Source organism: Hyla sarda, chromosome 6, assembly GCF_029499605.1.
Source record: "Hyla sarda isolate aHylSar1 chromosome 6, aHylSar1.hap1, whole genome shotgun sequence".
NCBI lineage: Eukaryota > Metazoa > Chordata > Amphibia > Anura > Hylidae > Hyla > Hyla sarda.
In genome coordinates, this window is record NC_079194.1 from 205,297,397 (window position 1) to 205,317,345 (window position 19,949).

A 19,949-nucleotide genomic window follows, 5' to 3' on the forward strand; every position below is an offset into this window, starting at 1 on the left:
AAAATTCCCGGAATCCGTCCTTTTTTTCACTGTCACCCTTTAGTAATAGGCCTTTCTTTCTCTAAACTCTCAAATGGGCCATTGAATTTACAAAGTACTTTCTGCCTTTTGTCTCAACGCCATCCCTTATAGACTGTAAGCTCTCGCGAGAAGGGCCCTAACTCCTCCTGTCTGAATTATCAGCATGCAAAATTGTAATATAAAATTGTGTCCTTATTTGTACCCTCAAAATTGTAAAGTGCTGCATAATTTGTTGCCACTACCTAAATAGTACTACATATTATTGACATGTCATAAATAATATTTATGCAACAATAATTTTAATAACAATAATAATTATTATTGTTACTATTATTGCTCTTATTATTCATGATAATAATAATTATAATTATTATTATCCAGGCATATAGCAGATTCCACTGAAAAGACATGCAAGCAATAGGCTGCTTCTGGTCAAGTGTAGCCACTTGACTTCCCCATTTGGGTCCTTGTTGCGCACTTTGGTCCTATTAGCAGTTTTACTGTTGTGCATGTATTAGAAGTTGCAGCCTGCCTGAGGTCAATATATAGTTCTCTTTTCTATAGAGTATAGTGCAAACAACCAAATATTATGTAACGATAAGGATCATTTTGCTTCAGTAAGTACTGATTTAAAGAAGTATTCTAGGAATTTTTTTTTTGACTATGCTACAGGGGCTTTAAAGTTAGTGTAGTTCATAATATAGTGTCTGTACCTGTGTGTGATGGTTTTCTAACAATTCATCTGTGATTTTCACTCCAATATTTATTTTTATCAGCATACAAAATGACTGTTGTCTCAGATTTTTCCCAGCTTGCAATGCGGCCAAGATCTGACTCACTAGTCAGCTGATGACAGGGAGCCTGTCTACTTCAGTGGGTGGAGCGATCACTTGGTGGGAGAGAGATCAATCTGCAACTAATGCAACAGCTGTACGCACCCTGATTGAAAACCAAAGGTCTTTTGAATGGATGGAGCTCATTTATGTTTCAATGGGTGGGGTGGCTGATGTGTGGGAGGGAGGAAAATGGAATTGTGGGACTTGCAGTCAAAAAAAGAAAAGTCAAACAGGAAATACGAGTTCACAAAAATCTAGCCACAGTGTTATGGTAATCTCACAACATAGCCATTTAGCCCCAAGACAAGCGCAGATCCTTCCTAAGCATGTCCATTACTGTCTGCCAGGTACGTACTAAAATCACCTTATGGTGGATAACCCCTTTAATATATATTGTGAATTTGTGAACTTTTGAGCCAAAGATAAAGACATTTTACATATTATGCCACTGTAGTTGATGGAAGAGGACCTATAGACCCAGTAAATGTTTGTATTAACCACAATTCTAGAACATCTTTTCCTGAAGCTCTGGATTTTGCCATTTTTCGTGATTCCTTGGGAAAAAAATGTAGTGTTTGTCGCTAATACTGTATCACACTGTCCAAAGTATTGGTTAGAGTATGTATATAGGGGCATCTTACAAGTAGAACAACAAAATGACTGTTATCTCAGATTTTTCCCAGCTTGCAATGCGGCCGAGGCCTGATTCACTAGTCAGCTGATGACAGGGTACCTGTCTGCTTCAATGGGTGGAGGGATTGCTTGGTGGGAGAGAGATCAATCTGCAACTAATGCAACAGCTGTAGGCACCCTGATTGAAAACCACAGGTCTTTTGAATGGATGGAGCTCATTTATGTTTCAATGGGTGGGGTGGCTGATGTGTGGGAGGGAGGAAAATGGAATTGTGGGATTTGTAGTCAAAAAATGAAAAGTCAAACAGGAAATACCAGTTCACAAAAAGCTAGCCATAGTGTTATGGTAATCGCACAACATAGCCATTTAGCCACAAGACAAGCGCAGAGCCTTCCTAAGCATGTACATTACTGTTTGCCAGGTACGTACTAAAATCCCCTTATGGTGGATAACCCCTTTAATATATATTGTGAATTTGTGAACTTTTGAGCCAAAGATAAATACATTTTACATAATATGCCACTGTAGTTGATGGAAGAGGACCTATAGACCCAGTAAATGTTTGTATTAACCACAATTCTAGAATTTATTTGGAAAAAATGTAGTGTGTGCCGCTAACAGTGTATCACACTGTCCAAAGTGATCTGTTAGATTATGTATATAGGGGCATCTTACAAGTAGAACAACAATGACCAATTGTCATGTATTTCCAGGGGGAATAATAGAGGAAAATGTAAAGTTCTAAGAAAAGATGCTTCTGCTTTATTTAAAGAGAACTAATACAGTATTTACATGTCTCTTAGCTACCTGTGGATCATAGAGTATCATCAGTAATATTAGTAATCCAAGTTTTTTATTTTATTTTCCTAAAAGAGAACACATATTTGTGAATACTTTAGAGGAACTTGACTACAGCCTGAGTTTGAAGGTTGAAGTTTATTGCTGACAGGAACAGGTCATGGTGCTGTTTTATTTTTCTGTGCTGTCATTTGTCTATTCGGCTCAGCATCTATGGTCTATGTAGCATTAATATGTCCTTGTCACCTGCCATCTCATTCCAACTTGCCTGACAGTGCTTGAAACTCCCAATAGTTCTCTTCAGCAAGTCTTGTCTTTAAGCTTTTAGCACCTACAAATAATTGATATTGTCACAAGCTCTTCAGCCAAGATATTTTTTTTTCCGATTCTGGATTTTAAAACCATTATCAGCAATATTCAACAAATCTTAACCCTCACCCGTGGGGACGGGCAAGTAGGTTAACATTTCATTCTCAGTTCACGGCATGAATAATGAAAACGGTATTTACAGTCTATAGAAATCTGTTGTGTCTACTAAAAGCAAAGAGAAGCAAGACAAAATCACAGATTGTCACAGCTTGAATCAAAGCTATTTTAGTTCTGTGAAAGTCAGCTGGAGAGAACACTTAATGACCCTAGTGTATTATCTATATTTGCTCTATAGTTCTTGGTAATCTTTTTTTTCCCTGTAAGAAGATGTTTGAATGTAAAGGTAACCATTAGATAATGGACAGAAAAACTTGATAACTAAGGTGGCATCTAAATTATCTCAGGTGTTTTTTTTTTTAAAACAAATTTTTATTAAGTTTTTCATTGTTACAAACAGACATCAAATATAGATGGTTAAGTGCAGATGTCATTGAATAAGAGCCATAAGAACAATCACTAAACTATAAACCATAAACCATAAACTCCACACAGCTAATGGAGAACCCAAGTGGAAATGCGAGGCAGTATCACAGCAATCATTCGCCTCGCGCAAATTAGGCGCGCAATGCTTGTATTACGCTAGAAGTCAGGGTCAAGAGGTAAGTTGTAATGGCCCCAGTGAATAACTCAAAACCCCAAGACAGTACCAGTCTGTCGAGCTAAAAGGCTTTACTATGTCCTCGATTTCAGCTGATGTGTAGTGTGCAACAATAAAGTCTTGCCATTTGGCGAAATATTTTGCTGTGTTTGTGTTCTTGTGTCGTTCAGTGTCAAGCCTATCTATCCCACATAACAGTTTAAGTTGCGATATGACCATGGAAATGGTGGGAACAGAAGGGGAGAGCCAGGCTGCGAAGATACACCTAAGGGCCACTAAGAGGACAATGTGAACTAGCTGGGGTGTTTTGGTGGGGCCTTGGTCGGTCAAGTCAGGTGGTCTAAACTGATGAAACAATAGGGCTCTTGGCGTATGTGGTAGTGACATTTCCCATTTCTCTCTGATATATGATATAATCATATGCCAATATCTTTCTGTATGGGGGCACGTCCAAACTCCATGCCACATATTCATCAAAGGGGTAGCACATTTAGGACAGGCAGTGATACGATCAGGGAAATCCGGGGAAGGCAGTATGTTAAATCCATATAAGGCTTTGTGGGCCATTTTGTAGTAGGTTTCACGCCATCTCTCATTGATAATACATTTAGGGATGATATTCCACCCATTCAAGATACATTCTGAAATATCATCTCCCGGTACCCATGAGGTCCACGTAGAAAAAATAGAAGAGGGTGTAAATTTCAAAAGTACTTTCCTGAGGGATGTGTATATCATGGAGATGGACAATTTACGTGGTTCCGAACCAATAATACAATCTAGTTCGTTCTTTGTGGCCTCTTTGGACAGGTCACGCAATCGACTAAAGAAGAAGGAGTAAATCTGTTGTATAGGTAAAGCATGAGACGGGGGAAGGTTGTGTAGGGAGAGCAGTGTGGTTGGTCGGAGCCAGCGTTTTTGAGTAACGTCCATAAAGTGTTTGGCCTTCGTGAGGCCTTTGTCTGACCAAAGGTCGAGCACCCTAGGAGGAAGTCTTGGGGGAAACTCCGGATGTTTCGCCAGTGGTAAATGTTTGGATAAAAGGTAAGGCAGTCCATATAACTTCCTAACTTCTTTTTTTTAGGACGCCACCGTATCCCTCAGCAGTACAGAGCGTTTCACTATGGGGGGAGTTTAGAGTAGGTAGTATGTAAGAGGACCGCTAGGTTCCATGGGGCCGCTAATTCACTCTCTAGATCGTAAAGAGCATGGTAAGAGGATCCATGTATCCAGTCATTAACAAATCGAAAAAGACACGATAAATTGTACCCTCTTACATTGGGAAAATTCAGCCCCCCATCAGGCCTACTGAGCATCAGTTTGTTTAGTGCGATTCTGGGCCTTTTCCCCGCCCAGATAAATTTGGTAAATGCCGAGTTTAGGCTTTTCACATCAGTATGTTTTAACAGGAGTGGTAGGGTTTGCAGGGGGTATAGGAGACGCGCAAAGCTAACCATTTTAAGGAGTGCACATCTCCCCATAAAGTTCAGGGGGAGTTTTTTCCATTTACATAATTCAGCTTTAATCTTGGTGAAGAGGGGAGTGTAGTTTAAACTATAAATGGTGTCAGGCGTTCTCCCTATTTTGATACCTAGGTAGGTGATGGAGGAGTCAGCAATGCGGACTCCCATATCTCAGGTGTTTAACGACTCTCCCCAGATGGAGATGCCCAACACTTTGTTATGAGAGATAAACATCGGAATATTTCAAGCAGGTGACATATTGCTCTACCTATACCTATGCTTTCATGAAATTGGTTTTGTATTGTGATTTCAACTTTTCTGTTTTTTTATGACAAACCATCTTATATGTATGAGGCTTCCTGACTCCCCTGATAGCAGATATCTGGGGAGACAATGGAGCAGTTGGCTTTCACAGGCGGATTTTATGACGGCCATCACACCCCTTCCCATAGACTTGCATAGTGGGGGCGGGGCGGGGCGTGACATCACACGTGGTGGAGTTGTGACGTCACGATACTCCGGCCCCATGGTCAGCACCTGGAAGTTTGGGAGCTGGCAGCGCGGCATGCAGCTCAAAGAGGTGGGTGCTGAATGCAAGATTGTGGGGATCCCCAGCGGAGGGACCCCCGCGGTCAGACATCTTATCCCCTATCCTTTGGATAGGGGATAAGATGTCTTAGGGCCGAAGTACCCCTATGTCTCCAACTGAACCTCCTTTCTTTGACTAATACATAGTAAGATATTTGGAATATAAGGAAATCAGATGGACCCTGCCATGCCGGTGACAAGAGTTAATCAGTGTAGGCTGCTGCTTAGAATTAAGAAACAATTTCTGAATTTCTTTTTAATTTGTTAAGTTGTGATTGTGTATAATAAATAAGAATGCCAGCGATTGATGGGGGAAGGTGGATGATAGGAGGCACTTACATGATCACCCATCCAATGCTAGACTTCTAGGTCCAAGGGTGGTGAGGTGAATTATGAAGTAACTGCTTTGGACACCAACAGAGTTGTCTCATCCTTGGCCCCAGCCTCAGTGGATGTCTCTTAATCTCTATAACTCTCTGTTATATGTTGATCATAGGCAAACCAACAGTAAATGATCTGTCATGAGCCATTTTATAAAAAGAAATAGAGGGTATCCATTAAAAAAGTGATAAAATATCTGATACCATGACAAGAGTGATCATATAAAACAATAATTATCCACAGAATTATTGGGAAAAAAAACCTCATTATAACATTTTATACAGTATGTTATACAATACCTTTGTTGTTGAGAGGAGTAATAAGGTGAGGATATTGAATTCATATACCTTTATATTACATGTCTGTCCCCTAAACCTTTTAGACAATCCCCCATGTAACATACAATTTCCATCTAATCCAGAGTTCAGGCTAAAATATAAGGCTGTATCATATGTGTCAATGGTGGGTTGTACTAAAATCTTATTTGTCCACAAGGTGACATAATTCACTTAGGGCCCTTGCTCTAAGGCTCTGTGTACATTAGAGACATTCAGAAGAGGTTGTCTGGGGATGCGCATACAAATGCCTTGACAGAGGGCAGGAAATTTTCCTTTCTAGATTGGAAGTCATGAACTCATTATAGATAAGCTTTTTCCTGGTAGCTTCTGCAATGTCTACATGTCTCTGCAGTGTGTTTTTGAAGCCTGCCTGGGAGCAAAGCCCTTGGGAGAAATTCCTGGGAGTTGGCTGAAGAAGGCTCCATTTTTGTTTAAAGCATTAAGTTATTATCTCGGGACTGATGAGGAGTCCTGAGTAAAGGTGCTTCGAGGTGCAATTCTTCTTTTTTACCATATGACCATAAAGGAGTCTTGTTAATGATAATTAGAGAATTTACAGTGTCAAAATCTAGTGAGAAGTGTTATGTTATGTTACAATATGTTGAAATTTGTTACGCTTTTTTTTTGTTGATTATGACTGTTATTGTGTGATTATATAAAATTATTCTTAAGATTTTAACTGGTTGTAAACATTTGTAACTATTAGAAAACTATTGGATTGAATCATCTTCAACAAGAAATATTTGGTAGATGCAGCTACAGAGAAGGTGGTAAAGTTGAACACAGCCACCAACCAATTTCTGCCACTATACTATGAGACAAAAAAAGATTGCAGGGAGATTCCCCACTTTCTGCAAATAAAGACCTATTACATGTTTTAGGCCATAAATAGTTATGAGTGGCAGGGGACATATTCGAATTTGTGATATTTTGCGAATATATTTACTATTATTTGTCCTATGTTCTCGAAATTTGCATATTCATTATGTTCGTTCACTTTTATTTCCATGCAAAAATTCCCATGAAAAATTCTCATAAAATTTGCATTAAAAAATTGAATTGAGTAAAAAAAAAATGAATATTCGTCATTGCGAATATATAGCACTTTATTCTAAATATCTGCGAAATCGCGAAGTGCCGATATTCGGGATAAAAATTTGCATTACGAATATTTGTGCTCAACACAAGTCATAAACAAAGATATGGTGTTCCAACTGCTATACTCCACTGATCTTAAAAACAATATTATTTTAGTTATGCATTTATATTATGTCTCTTCCTTACAAGTAACTATAAAACCCATTTATTTCAGTGCCTATAACCACCAATCCTCACCTAGTACCAAGATTATGGAGCCTCTGTTATTATGATTTCAACAGGGTTATGTATCTTTTTCAGTGGTGTCAACCACATTGTTTCATGACAAAGAAACTAGCTTTCTTAAATTTGTGAGCCTGTAATAAGCATTGCTGGATTGCAATACAATCTGGTATGTAACAGTATATATATGACTGAAGGGTAACTTCAGTCAAACATTCTTCTGCTTCTCATATTTCTAGTTCTATTACTAAGAAATCCATCAAAGTGGAAGATAAATTGAATAGAAACTAGTGATATTAAGCCACTCATCTTTTTTATTTTGTGATTTAAACAAGCATATGAAAACTTGGTTAAAAGATGGGAAAAAAATTAAAAATGTCTTAACTTTTTAAAAACAAATAGTGCCATGATTGTGTATAAGGTTACATCAGCCCATTCAAATGGAATACCCCACACAACCTATGGATGCGAGTGCCACTGTTCCTGAATCAAAACAGCAATTTTTATTTTATCTTATACAATTACATTAATTAAATCCCTGCCATCAATTTTTAGATCCCTAGCTTTCCCAATAACCAATTAAATATGCAGCTGGAAAAGCATAATAAATAAATAAATAAATAAATAAGCTGGCCCTGAATTTAATTCACTCATGGATCCACCTACCTACAGTATATTTTATGTTCAGCTTTTTCCTTGCATAGTCTAATATAATTGACAAGATGGTGTTCATGCCCGGAAAAGTTTTTGTAGGCTACTAATTTAGACTGCAAGGCTATAAGGATTCAGCGTTGTCGGAATCTGTCAACCCTGAGATGAGGTGTTGCAGGTGTCACAGCTAAAATAGCACTGACACAAAGACTGGGACTAAATCTTGTCACACATATCTTAACCCTCATCCATCAAACTCCTGGTCTGCTTCAGCCGGTTACAGATGCCAGCACTTAATTAGTGGTAGTGTAATTGGCCCATCAAACCTGGAGGAAATGTCTGTTTGCAGAGCACAGGTTTTATCTCTCATGTGGGAAGACTCTTATCAGAAAGTCTTTAGGACTGACCAAAGGACATTAAAGTTACAAAGAGGTGTAGAGGTAGGGGACTGAAGACTGTCTCAATCAATTATTGTTAAGATATGGTAACCAACATGTAACAAGTGGTAAAACTAATCTACAGTCCGATCTTGATGTTTCTATGTATTTCCATTTTTTTTTCTAATTCAATACATAATACAGTCTTCCATATATCTAAGTTACCAAATGTATAGATTAGATGATAGAGCTTTATACAGAAATCTGAGGGATTTTATTGCTCCTTTATTGGATTGTACTGGATATGTAAACTCAACAGGGATGCCCTGCAACAATTGACCCCGCAGGTCTATTGGTACCTCTTGTCCCTACAGGCACATAGAACTGAATACTTAGGCAGGCAGGGTATTAACTTAATCCATTTGGGACAACTTTGGAGAAAGCCTCACAGATTTGGGCCTGGCATGACTCTGCAATTTTCTAGAGATAAGTGAATTTGATTTAACATGAAACAAATTTGGTGATTCTGCAAATCCAAAATTTTTGAGATAAGTTTCAGACCAATGTATCAAAATGATGGCTACTAATTCTAGTCTTACAAATCCACACATCTCCTGCGTTGTCCATCCTGTTCTATGATTTTCAGCTTCTGCTGCCACTTCTACTATCCCTACAAAGCTTCACATCTCCTGCCTTGTTCATCATGTTCAATACTGTACTGATGCTGCTGGGAACCCTACTCTGCACAGTACAAATATAAAAATTTTGAAACCTAGGAGACCTCTGAATGCCATACAGAAATATTCAGGGAAGTCGGGCTATGGACACTTTCTATTCTCACTAAATTCATTTAGAGTATACTGAATTTGATGGTCCATTGTATTGAACAAGAACTTAAATAAATTTTGGATAATGCACTCATCTCTAGATACCACCTGTACTCTTTCCAAGTAGCTACACAGATGTGGTTATAAGTATTTATGTTGTCCAATTAGAGGGCCTACATAGGTTGACTCACTGTGATGTAGACACTTGAGACATTGCTCCCAGTTTTGCAGAATGACACCCTATGAAACGTTTTGTGATATGTTTAACTATGCAGTGACACACTGGGCGGGGGTGGATGGAGGGGGGAGTGTGATGTCCTAAGAGTCTGGAATCCCCCAAATCTTTCCAGACAATATCATGGACAAAATTGTTTAACTCTGGGTGCTTATGTGTAAGGCTGAAGGATTTGTTCAAAATAGACAGTCACATGAAGAATTAAACACTTCCAAATGCTAAAACACTGAAAATATTATGCATTTTTACACAAAAAATATCAGCAAATATAGTCCATAAGCAAAAATATTATATCAATCAGAGTGCACATTGCAGTGGACCGCCATTCGGTTCACTCTATTCAGAGCTCTAGTTCCCATGGCATCAGGCACAAGGGAGAAGCTGATGTCGAGTTCCGTAGCAATATGCAACATTTCAAAGGCAACAATCTCTTGGTAAAGCATAGAAAGTGGACCCACCACCTCTTTAAATACAAGGTCATCTTGTGAGAGTACGCCATGGCTATATAAAACAAATAAGTCACACAAATAGGGGTACATAAGCAGAAATATACACATTATAGAGCCTGTCTCCTGCTATCAGTTGGATAAACTGGTCCTTATCCAATCATTTTTCTGCCTCCAGTGCTGTCCTGGTGTCGGTACCTACTGCAAGCACTTCCTTGTGTTAGTGTCAGAAAAAGAACCTTTTCTCTCAGTTTCTTTTCTATTTAACTATGCGCTATCTACAGAATTTCTCTTCTGATAATGAAAGCAGTGAAACAATCAGCTGGTCACCATTGGGCAGACTTCTGACACCCCCATAATAGGCTGTTATTGCTGAGGAAAGTTACTGCCAGCCATATATTTTCATTGATGTGTTATATTACTTGGTGACCATTATAAAGTAGCCCTCCTTCTGAAGGAAAAAAGTTTACTCTCTGGTGCCACCTACTAACATCCAAAACTACTTATAACCAAGGGGAGACCCCCTGATCCCCGATACCCTTATTTTATTCCCACCCCCTAAAACTTAGCCTTTATTTAGCTGTTTAATATCATATAATAAAGTGAGTAATGGTGAGTTACTTTAAAAACACAGTCCTTTGTGTGTCTTTAATTTGGCATGCCCGTTTCCCTCCTGAGGACGTTACTGTTGTAACGAAACATGTAGAGGGGGCATTGTTAGGTTTTACCAGCAGTCCTGATAGTGTGTTATTAGATTTACCAGGGTGTCTGCAGGCCACTGGAGATCGTTTATACATGTGAACACAGTGATAACATACAAATTAAAGACACACCAAGGACTGTGTTTTTAAAGTAACTCACCATTACTCACTTTATTATATGATATTAAACAGCTAAATAAAGGCTAAGTTTTAGGGGGTGGGAATAAAATAAGGGTATCGGTGATCAGGGGGTCTCCCCTTGTTTATAAGTAGTTTTGTATGAATTCAACCCTAACCCATCTTGGGATTTTTTTTACCTACTAACATCACTGCAAGTCAATGTTCAGCCCCATTAAAGAGCCTTTGGGGTTAAATTCTGGTCATGTGCGCATTGAAAGACATCACATGACATCTTTGCACTCTCCCTAAGGAGAAACCTTATTCCTTACCATGGCAGCTACTAAAATCTATGGTTTTCTATGTAATATAAGCATTAGTGAAGTCCCCTCTAAGAGCTGGGAACCCTCTTCCCTGATGTCTAAATATCCTTATAGAATGTATGACACCAAGCCTTAAGCAAGAATTATCCCTAAAGTATCACGTGGTGTTGCCTGAATCATCAAAAACAAAGGAGAAATATCTTTTCCATGACAGTGATAAATATAAGATAGTATCAGAGGTTAAAATTCCTTCACTCAGAATTTTTCATGCGCACAAACTGCAATGTGGAAAGGAAAGGTCCATGATACATGGCACTGCACACTCTTAACATAGAGGTTTCCACATATGTTGGCTGTCAGGCATCAGGACACAGCCTGTTTAGCAGTTTAGTCTGTATGTGCCACAGGCATATATTCCATGTAGGAGTCAATAAAAGAGAGGAGCCCAGGGGACCCTTCTCTCTGTCTTCTCAAAATGAAAGTGCAGCTGCTGAATTGAAGTGATGATGAGGGTTTCGGTGAAGATTAGCCATAAAATGAGCAAGGGGCTGGATTGTCATGTAAAGGTTCTATTAATTTAACAATATCAGAAGAGCCAACAGAAAGGTTGAGCAGATGGGAATGAAGTACATCATGTGCCAAGGCCAACACTCCTACTACTACCCATTACATTACCTAAGGGTAAGATTTAGACTTAGAATATTTTAACCCCTTAACAAACTGGCTAAGATTGACCTTTAGTAGGCAGAAAATTTGTAAGTGTTTGCCTAACTGCATTTCCAGAGCGCACAAAGGAAACTTTAATTTTTTCTATTAGAAGTCATTGAAATATTTATGTATTTCAATACAATACAGCCTCTGCATAAAGCTTAGGTGTGTTTTTATCTTTTATATTAAAACTGATATTTTATTTAAAAAATATATTACATTTTAAGTGTATCTGTAAAGAGTCATGAAAAACAACTATAGCTCAGCACAATAATCCTGCATCCGAAGCCAGCACAAGACCCAGTGTAATGTAATTCTATAATTGTAGTTATGAGTAGCCAGGAGTGCAGACAATGGCTGCTTCCTACAGCTGTCGATTAATAAATTAAAGTAATTCTGAAAAATTATTGTACACAGTGTTGCACTGTAATCATTTTCAGATAACTTTGCAGGTAAACTTTTAAAAACATTCAGATACAAAACGTATTTGTAAACAGTTCTACATGGAATCAAAAGTATAAATAATTATAAGCATACTGTTATATTTTTATACATATCATACTTACATCATTATCTTTGTACTTTAACTTTTTTGAAATGCCTGGTAGGGTTCATCTAGAAGAGATGCAGAAGAGGAAGAGAAGTATGTTTTGCCTCAGTTTTTCTGTATAACATTTGCTAACCCTGACAAAAATAATACAGTCTTCTTAGTTAGAAAATATTAATTTACTTTTACTTTTCTTTAGGTAGTCATTTTATGCATTACATACTGTAAAAACAGCACAAGACAAAAGCTTTAACATTACCGGTATCTCCTTGGTAAATGCAGATGTATCTTTTATCAATGGATATCACTCTCATCCAATCCTCCACACTTTGTGACTGCTTCTCTTCAGCTCATTGTAACCTGGCTTTCTTCTTTCTGTTTAGGTGTAAGTAGTGATTTTTTCTTTATGTAAATCCCATTTTGTTCCACTGATTTTTTTACACTTCTGTCACAAATATTAATTGCTTTCATCAATTTATTTTTTTAATTTATTTTCTTGAGCATTTTCTGTTACAAAGGCATATTGCTTTGAGTTTTCTTTTCTGACATGTTGACATCTTTGTTATTCTACATATATGTATTAATTTTATAACCTTTCAATTTTTTAAAATAATTTTACACACAGCTGACTAAGAACAACTAACATATTTTGCCATACTACAGGGTGGGCCATTTATATGGATACACCTTAATAAAAGGGGAATGGTTGGTGATATTAAATCCTGTTTGTGGCACATTAGTATATGTGAGGGTGGAAACTTTTCAAGATGGGTGGTGACCATGGCGGCCATTTTGAAGTCGGCCATTTTGAATCCAAATGTTGTTTTTTTCAATAGGAAGAGGGTCATGTGATACATCAAACTTACTGGAAATTTTACAAGAAAAACAATGATGTTCTTGGTTTTAACGTAACTTTATTCTTTCATGAGTTATATACAAGTTTCTGACCACTTATAAAATGTGTTCAATGTGCTGCCCATTGTGTTGGATTGTCAATGCAACCCTCTTCTCCCACTCTTCACAAACTGATAGCAACACCGCAGGAGAAATGCTAGCACAGGCTTCCAATATCCGTAGTTTCAGGTGATGCACATCTCGTATCACAGCATAGACAATTGCCTTCAGATGACTCCAAAGATAAAAGTCTAAGGGGTTCAGATCTGTAGACCTTGGGGTCCATTCAACTGGCCCATGACTACCAATCCCCTTTCCAGGAAACTGTTCATCTTGGAATGCTCGGACCTGATACCCATAATGTGGTGTTGCACCATCTTGCTGGAAAAACTCAGGGAACATGCCAGCTTCAGTGCATAAAGAGGGAAACACATCATCATGTAGCAATTTCACATATCCAGTGGCCTTGAGGTTTCCATTGATGAAGAATGGCCCCACTATCTTTGTACCCCATATACCACACCATACCATCAATTTTTGGAGGGATCTATCCAATGTGGGTTAGTGTCAGACCAATAGTGGTGGTTTTGTTTGTTAACTTCACCATTCACATAAAAGTTTGCCTCATCACTGAACAAAATCTTCTGCGTAAACTGAGAGTCCTGTTCCAATTTTTGTTTTGCCCATTCTGCAGCACCTGAGACTACGGATACTGGAAGCCTGTACTAGCATTTCTCCTGCGGTGTTGCTATCAGTGTGTGAAGAGTGGGAGAAGAGGGTTGCATTGGTAATCCAAAACAATGGGCAGCTCATTGAACACATTTTATAAGTGGTCAGAAACTTGTAAATAATTCATGAAAGAATAAAGTTACGTTAAAACCAAGAACATCATTGTTTTGTCTTGTGAAATTCCCAATAAGTTTGATGGCCCCACATAGCCGTCACGTCTCCTCCCATAGAAGTGAATGGAGGGGGCGTTGTCTGACGTCACAAACGCGGAAGCTGCAAGTTTCCGCATTCCTGACACCACCGCTGTTGGCATTGAGTTCGTGGGGGTCCCCAGCGGTGACAAAAATACTAAATTTCTGAAAAATTACCGGATCGCCAAAAGGCCCCATGCAAGTGAACGGGACCGTCAGGACCCAAAAGTAGCCATTTGCATCCAACCCGTTTCAGGGTACAAAAAAAAACAAAAAAACAATTGGACCCTTAATGCGTGAGATGCAAATAGCAATGTGAACGTAGCCTTAGCTGTCCTCCATTCTATTGTGTAGTGTAAATATTTTGTCAAATATGCTGAGGATTATGCTTATTTATATACATAATATCTAAATTCCATGAAACTTGGAATCATAAGCACAGGAAAACGTAATACTATATATGCAACCTTTCTTCTATCATTTTCTACTGTAATAACGGCTTTACATTATGTTGCAAAATGCCTCCATTGTAAGCTCCCTAGGTTTTAAGGCAAATAAGCTGGAGTGTATTTAATTAAACTATAGTTGATGATAGACTTAAACGGTATTAACATGAAATGCTGCATTACCCTCCAAGTGGGTAAGAAGCAATATATATAACTATATAATTTGTTACCACCCTCCTCTTCCCCCTTACCAAGCAAAGATGCTGTTAATAGAGGCAAAACTCTGATTACTTAATGGTTTTCGAGACAGCCGTGGCCTAGAAAATTAAATTTCACATCTTCTTTTATGACGTTAATCTCTCTTCTCACATCCCGCCTGTTATGATGTGTGCGCCAGAGATAATGTTTAAACTGACTAAGGCAAAGTAAACCAGACAAGTCTGTTATTGGCTTTATAATTACATAATTAACTTTTTGTCTCTAATCGTTATGGAGGTAATGGTGCTGTTAAAATGGGCTTTTTGCGTGCAGAAAGTAAATCAAAAATCAATAATCCATAGAATGCCATTAAGGGCTGTAACAGCTCTTATGTTGTGATTCACTCAAGTTTTTCTGTACGGCAAATGAAATTCATTAGGGCAGAGATTACTGTCTGAGGAGTTGACTTTCAGTTGATAGTAAAGATCAGGAAAGATTGTCACCGGCAGCAGGAAGCGAAGATGCAACAATGTTGCCATAAATTATGCGCTGCTTGTAACTCTGTTATTACATTGTAATTGACCTCCCAGCAATTAATTCTATTTTCCATGAACCCTCTTTTATTTCTAATTTACATTACGATCGTATATGCCTGAAAAATGACAGTATAAAAAAGATAAATGTGCTAATTACGCGTCTGCTTATCTCCAGCTCCCCGATGCCAACACCTTTGGTCCAGCCTCCCTTGGTATGTAAGTATGTCACTTATTTCACTCTGACATCTCTAATGTATTTGTAAACTGTCCCATAAATACTAGAGGCACATGCAGCTATCGAGGACTCAGACGGCAGCCTTTCTCAGCTGTTTATTTTTTCCTAGAACGGATTTGAAATTGACAAAATAATGTTCCGCGCCAGATGACTTTGCTGTCACAAAGAAATTAAGTTCTTGACCCTGTTTCTGATCTATGCTTACACATCTACATTTTTTTCTCCAACCTAATGTGGCACTGTTCACTGGGAAGCACAACATTTGTCCCTAAGATGATATGTTTATGCTTTCATTTACCTATCAAATCAACAATTTTCTCATTTAAAATGGCAGGAAGCATTTTTTTTTCATCTACTGAATTAACATTGTAGCATGCAATAGTTTAGAACTGAAGGTGTAATGTCAGCTCTCAGGACCTTATACTGCAACTATGGTTTGGATCTTCAGAATACAGATATGATGTGATTACTCTGTGGGTTCATTTTCTTCAAAGAGTCACTGAAATAAAAACTTTTGACTCCCACCAATGATTGGGAAGAAGTGTGTTTAATCCCCAACTTGTTGTAAACTGTGTGATGTGGCCCCATTATTGGGAATCTTCCATGAGCTTATCCATGCTTGTTCTCTTGAATGGTGGGGGTTTCACCACTAAGACCCTGGCTGATCAAAGATGGGGACAGATCCTGACATGGACAGGTGTCAGCAAAGAACACTGTGGTCAGGCAGAAAAGAACAACTCCACTTCCTCTGTAGTATACAGCATCTGATAAGTACTGGAAGGATTAACATTTTTAAATAGAAGTAATTTACAAATCTGTTTAACTTTTTGGCACCAGTTGGTTTGAAAAAAATTATTGTCCACCGGAGTACCCCTTTAAGATCTTACAAGGTTCTATTAAAGGGGTTGTCTAATGATTGAACATAAATAAGTTTGTCATTGTGTTTCATGCCCTTTTTCTGCTTTTGATGCCAAATGTCTGCTCTGTTGTCTTCAGCCAAACATCCTGTCTTGTATACACCCTGTAACATACTTCCTGTTCCTGTTTACACTCTAGCCTTAAATTCTCTCTCCCACTTTGTAGGAGGGGTCATAATCAGGAAGATGTAGTGGGAGCGAGAAAGAGTTGGCTAAATTCCCAGCTAGAGTGCCTGGCCCAGAGAGGAATTTGGGCTTATTGTTGGTCCCTGCTCCTCCCCGGAGCGCTCATGGCGTCTCTCTCCCTGCAGCGCCCCGGTCAGTCCCGCTGACCGGGAGCGCTGCACTGACATGGCCGTCGGGGATGCGATTCGCACAGCGGGACGTGCCCGCTCGCGAAACGCATCCCAAGTCACTTACCCGTCCCGGTCCCCTGCTGTCATGTGCTGGCGCGCGCGGCTCCGCTCTCTAGGGCGCGCACGCGCCAGCTCTCTGAGACTTAAAGGGCCAGTGCACCAATGATTGGTGCCTGGCCCAATTAGCTTAATTGGCTTCCACCTGCTCCCTGGCTATATCACATCACTTCCCCTGCACTCCCTTGCCGGATCTTGTTGCCTTGTGCCAGTGAAAGCGTTTAGTGTTGTCCAAAGCCTGTGTTACCTGAACTCCTGCTATCCATCTTTACTACGAACCTTGCCGCCTGCCCCGACCTTCTGCTACGTCTGACCTTGCCTCTGCCTAGTCCTTCTGTCCCACGCCTTCTCAGCAGTCAGCGAGGTTGAGCCGTTGCTAGTGGATACGACCTGGTTGCCACTGCCGCAGCAAGACCATCCCGCTTTGCGGCGGGCTCTGGTGAACACCAGTAGCCTCTTAGAACCGGTCCACCAGCACGGTCCACGCCAATCCCTAGCTGACACAGAGGATCCACAACCTGTAAGCCGAATCGTGACACTTATAAAGACAAAATAGCAGACAGTTTGCATCAGAAGCAAAAGGAAAGAACGCATGAAAGATAATATTTATTTATCAATGTATCTTCATTTATTAGATAGTTGATAGGTTTCATCATGGGACAACACCTTTAATTGTTGCAATGGACATGCCTGATTAGTAGTGTCGGACCATGGAAGCATTTTTACCATGGCTTTATGGCACTGCAAAAGATAACCAAATTGTCACAAAAGGACCTCAATGGCTTTATTGTGTTTGGGAATTCCATTATTGTTGCTGCTTTATTCTCGCTGCAACAAATGTCAGAAACAGCAAGAAAACCCAACAGTTATCAGAACCTAATTTCTAATGCTGTGCCTTTGGATACATTACAATAGCAAACTGAATGGTCTGTAAGGGTATTGCATATACACCTATTGGTATATAGGTACTGCTGTGAAAGTGTATCCTTCTCCTTTTTCAAGCATGTAGATTATCATGCAATTCTGTATGATAAATGTTCTAAGCACAATATGGTGGTACTACTGTTAATATTAATTTATTCAAAGATTTATGAGGATTATGAAGTAGGGGTTAATAAGGTCTAGTTCAGTGGTCTCCAAATTGTAAGCCTTCAGATGTTACCATTGGCTGTCCGGGCATGCTAGGAGTTGCAGCTTTGAAACATATGGAGGTCCACAGTTTGGAGCCACTGGACTATTGTATTAGAGATGTCAGGGCTTTTTAACTTGAGTCAATGTTAACTTCCTGACAATATGCTGCAAATAATGTATATTAAAATGTTCTTTTCACTTAACAAAACTTTTTACATGTTTAAGAGTAGAGATGGGCGAATCGAAGCTGATGAAGTCAAATTTGTTCCGAACTTCATGAAAAATTTGATTCTGAACTCATCTGAATTTCCTCGTGCTTCGTGGTAACAAATCGCTTCATTCACTACATTTTGTCTGGGCTGGGGGGCTAAAATGGCGGCTACACGTGTAAGAACATGGGGCAAGGAAGTCTGGGAAGGCGGGTAGGCGGGATCACCCTGAATCACATGGCGGCATGCAGCCTATGAGCAGCCAGCCCTGTGATGTCACAGCCCTATATCTTTGGCAGCCATTGCCGAAGACGGGCATTTCCGAAAGCGTTTAGAAGTCGTTTATAGTCTGCCAATTGAGATCATCACAAGAAGCACTTCCCATTCAAAGACTGCCAGCAACTATAGTGCAGGCAGGGACATACTACATAGTAACCGTATTATTTCACTATCCCAGCACACTCCCTATGTGGGTTATGGCAAGGTAAAGTGTTCTACACCCCTATTGAGGCTCTCTGTATCCTGGAAATAGCCGTTTGTAATAGCAATTCGCTGTGAATATATTCAGCCGAATCAAATTTTTCAAAAATTTGCCCAATTCTATTTAACCCCTCAACGGTGAAGGACGTAAATGTACGTCCTGGTGAGGTGGTACTTAACGCACCAGGACGTACATTTACGTCCTAAGCATAACCGCGGGCATCGGAGCGATGCCCGGATCATGCGGTTGATCGCAGCCAGGGACTAGTGTTGAGCGGCATAGGCCCTATTCAAATTTGCGCTATTTCGCGAATATATGGATGAATATTCGTCATATATTCGCTAAATTCGCATATTCGTAATATTCGCATTTAATTTTCGCATATGCGAATATTAGCATAGGCGAAAATCCACAAATGCGAAAATTTGCATATGCAAATTTTCGCATATGCGAAACTTCGTACGCCAGTCTCACACAGTAGTATTAAAGCCTTCTTTACACCTCACAAGCTGGAAGCAGAGAGGGATGATCTCTGTGATGTGTACTGTGAAGAAAAAAAAATGGATATCCGTAATTTCGAATACATAGTGCTATATTCGCGAATATTCGAGAATTCACGAATATGCGATATTCGCGAATAAAATTCGCATTGCGAATATTCGCGAGCAACACTACCAGGGACCCCCTGGTAATGGCGGACAACCGCGGATGTCCGCCATTAACCCCCTCAGATGCCGTGATCAATACAGATCACGGCATCTGCAGCATCGCGGTCACTTAAATGGATGATCGAATCGCCCACAGCGCCTCCGCAGCGATCCGATCATCCAGCACGGCAGATGGAGGTCCCCTCACCTGCCTCCACTGCCTTCTGGGAGTCTTCTGCTCTGATCTGCCTTCCTGCAGACCAGACCAGAGCAGAAGATGACCGATAACGCTGATCAGTGCTATGTCCTACACATAGCACTGAACAGCATTAGTAATCGAATGATTGCTATAAATAGTCCCCTATGGGGACTATTGAAGCGTAAAAATAAAAGTAAAAAAAAAGTAAAAAAAAAATAAAAAAAAATGTGAAAACCCCCCTCCCCCAATAAAAACGTAAGCTGTCCCATTTTCCCTATTTCACGCCCAAAAAGTGTTAAAAAATATTTTATATACATATTTGGTATTGCTGCGTGCATAAATATCTGAACTATTAAAATAAAATGTTAATGATACCGTACGGTGA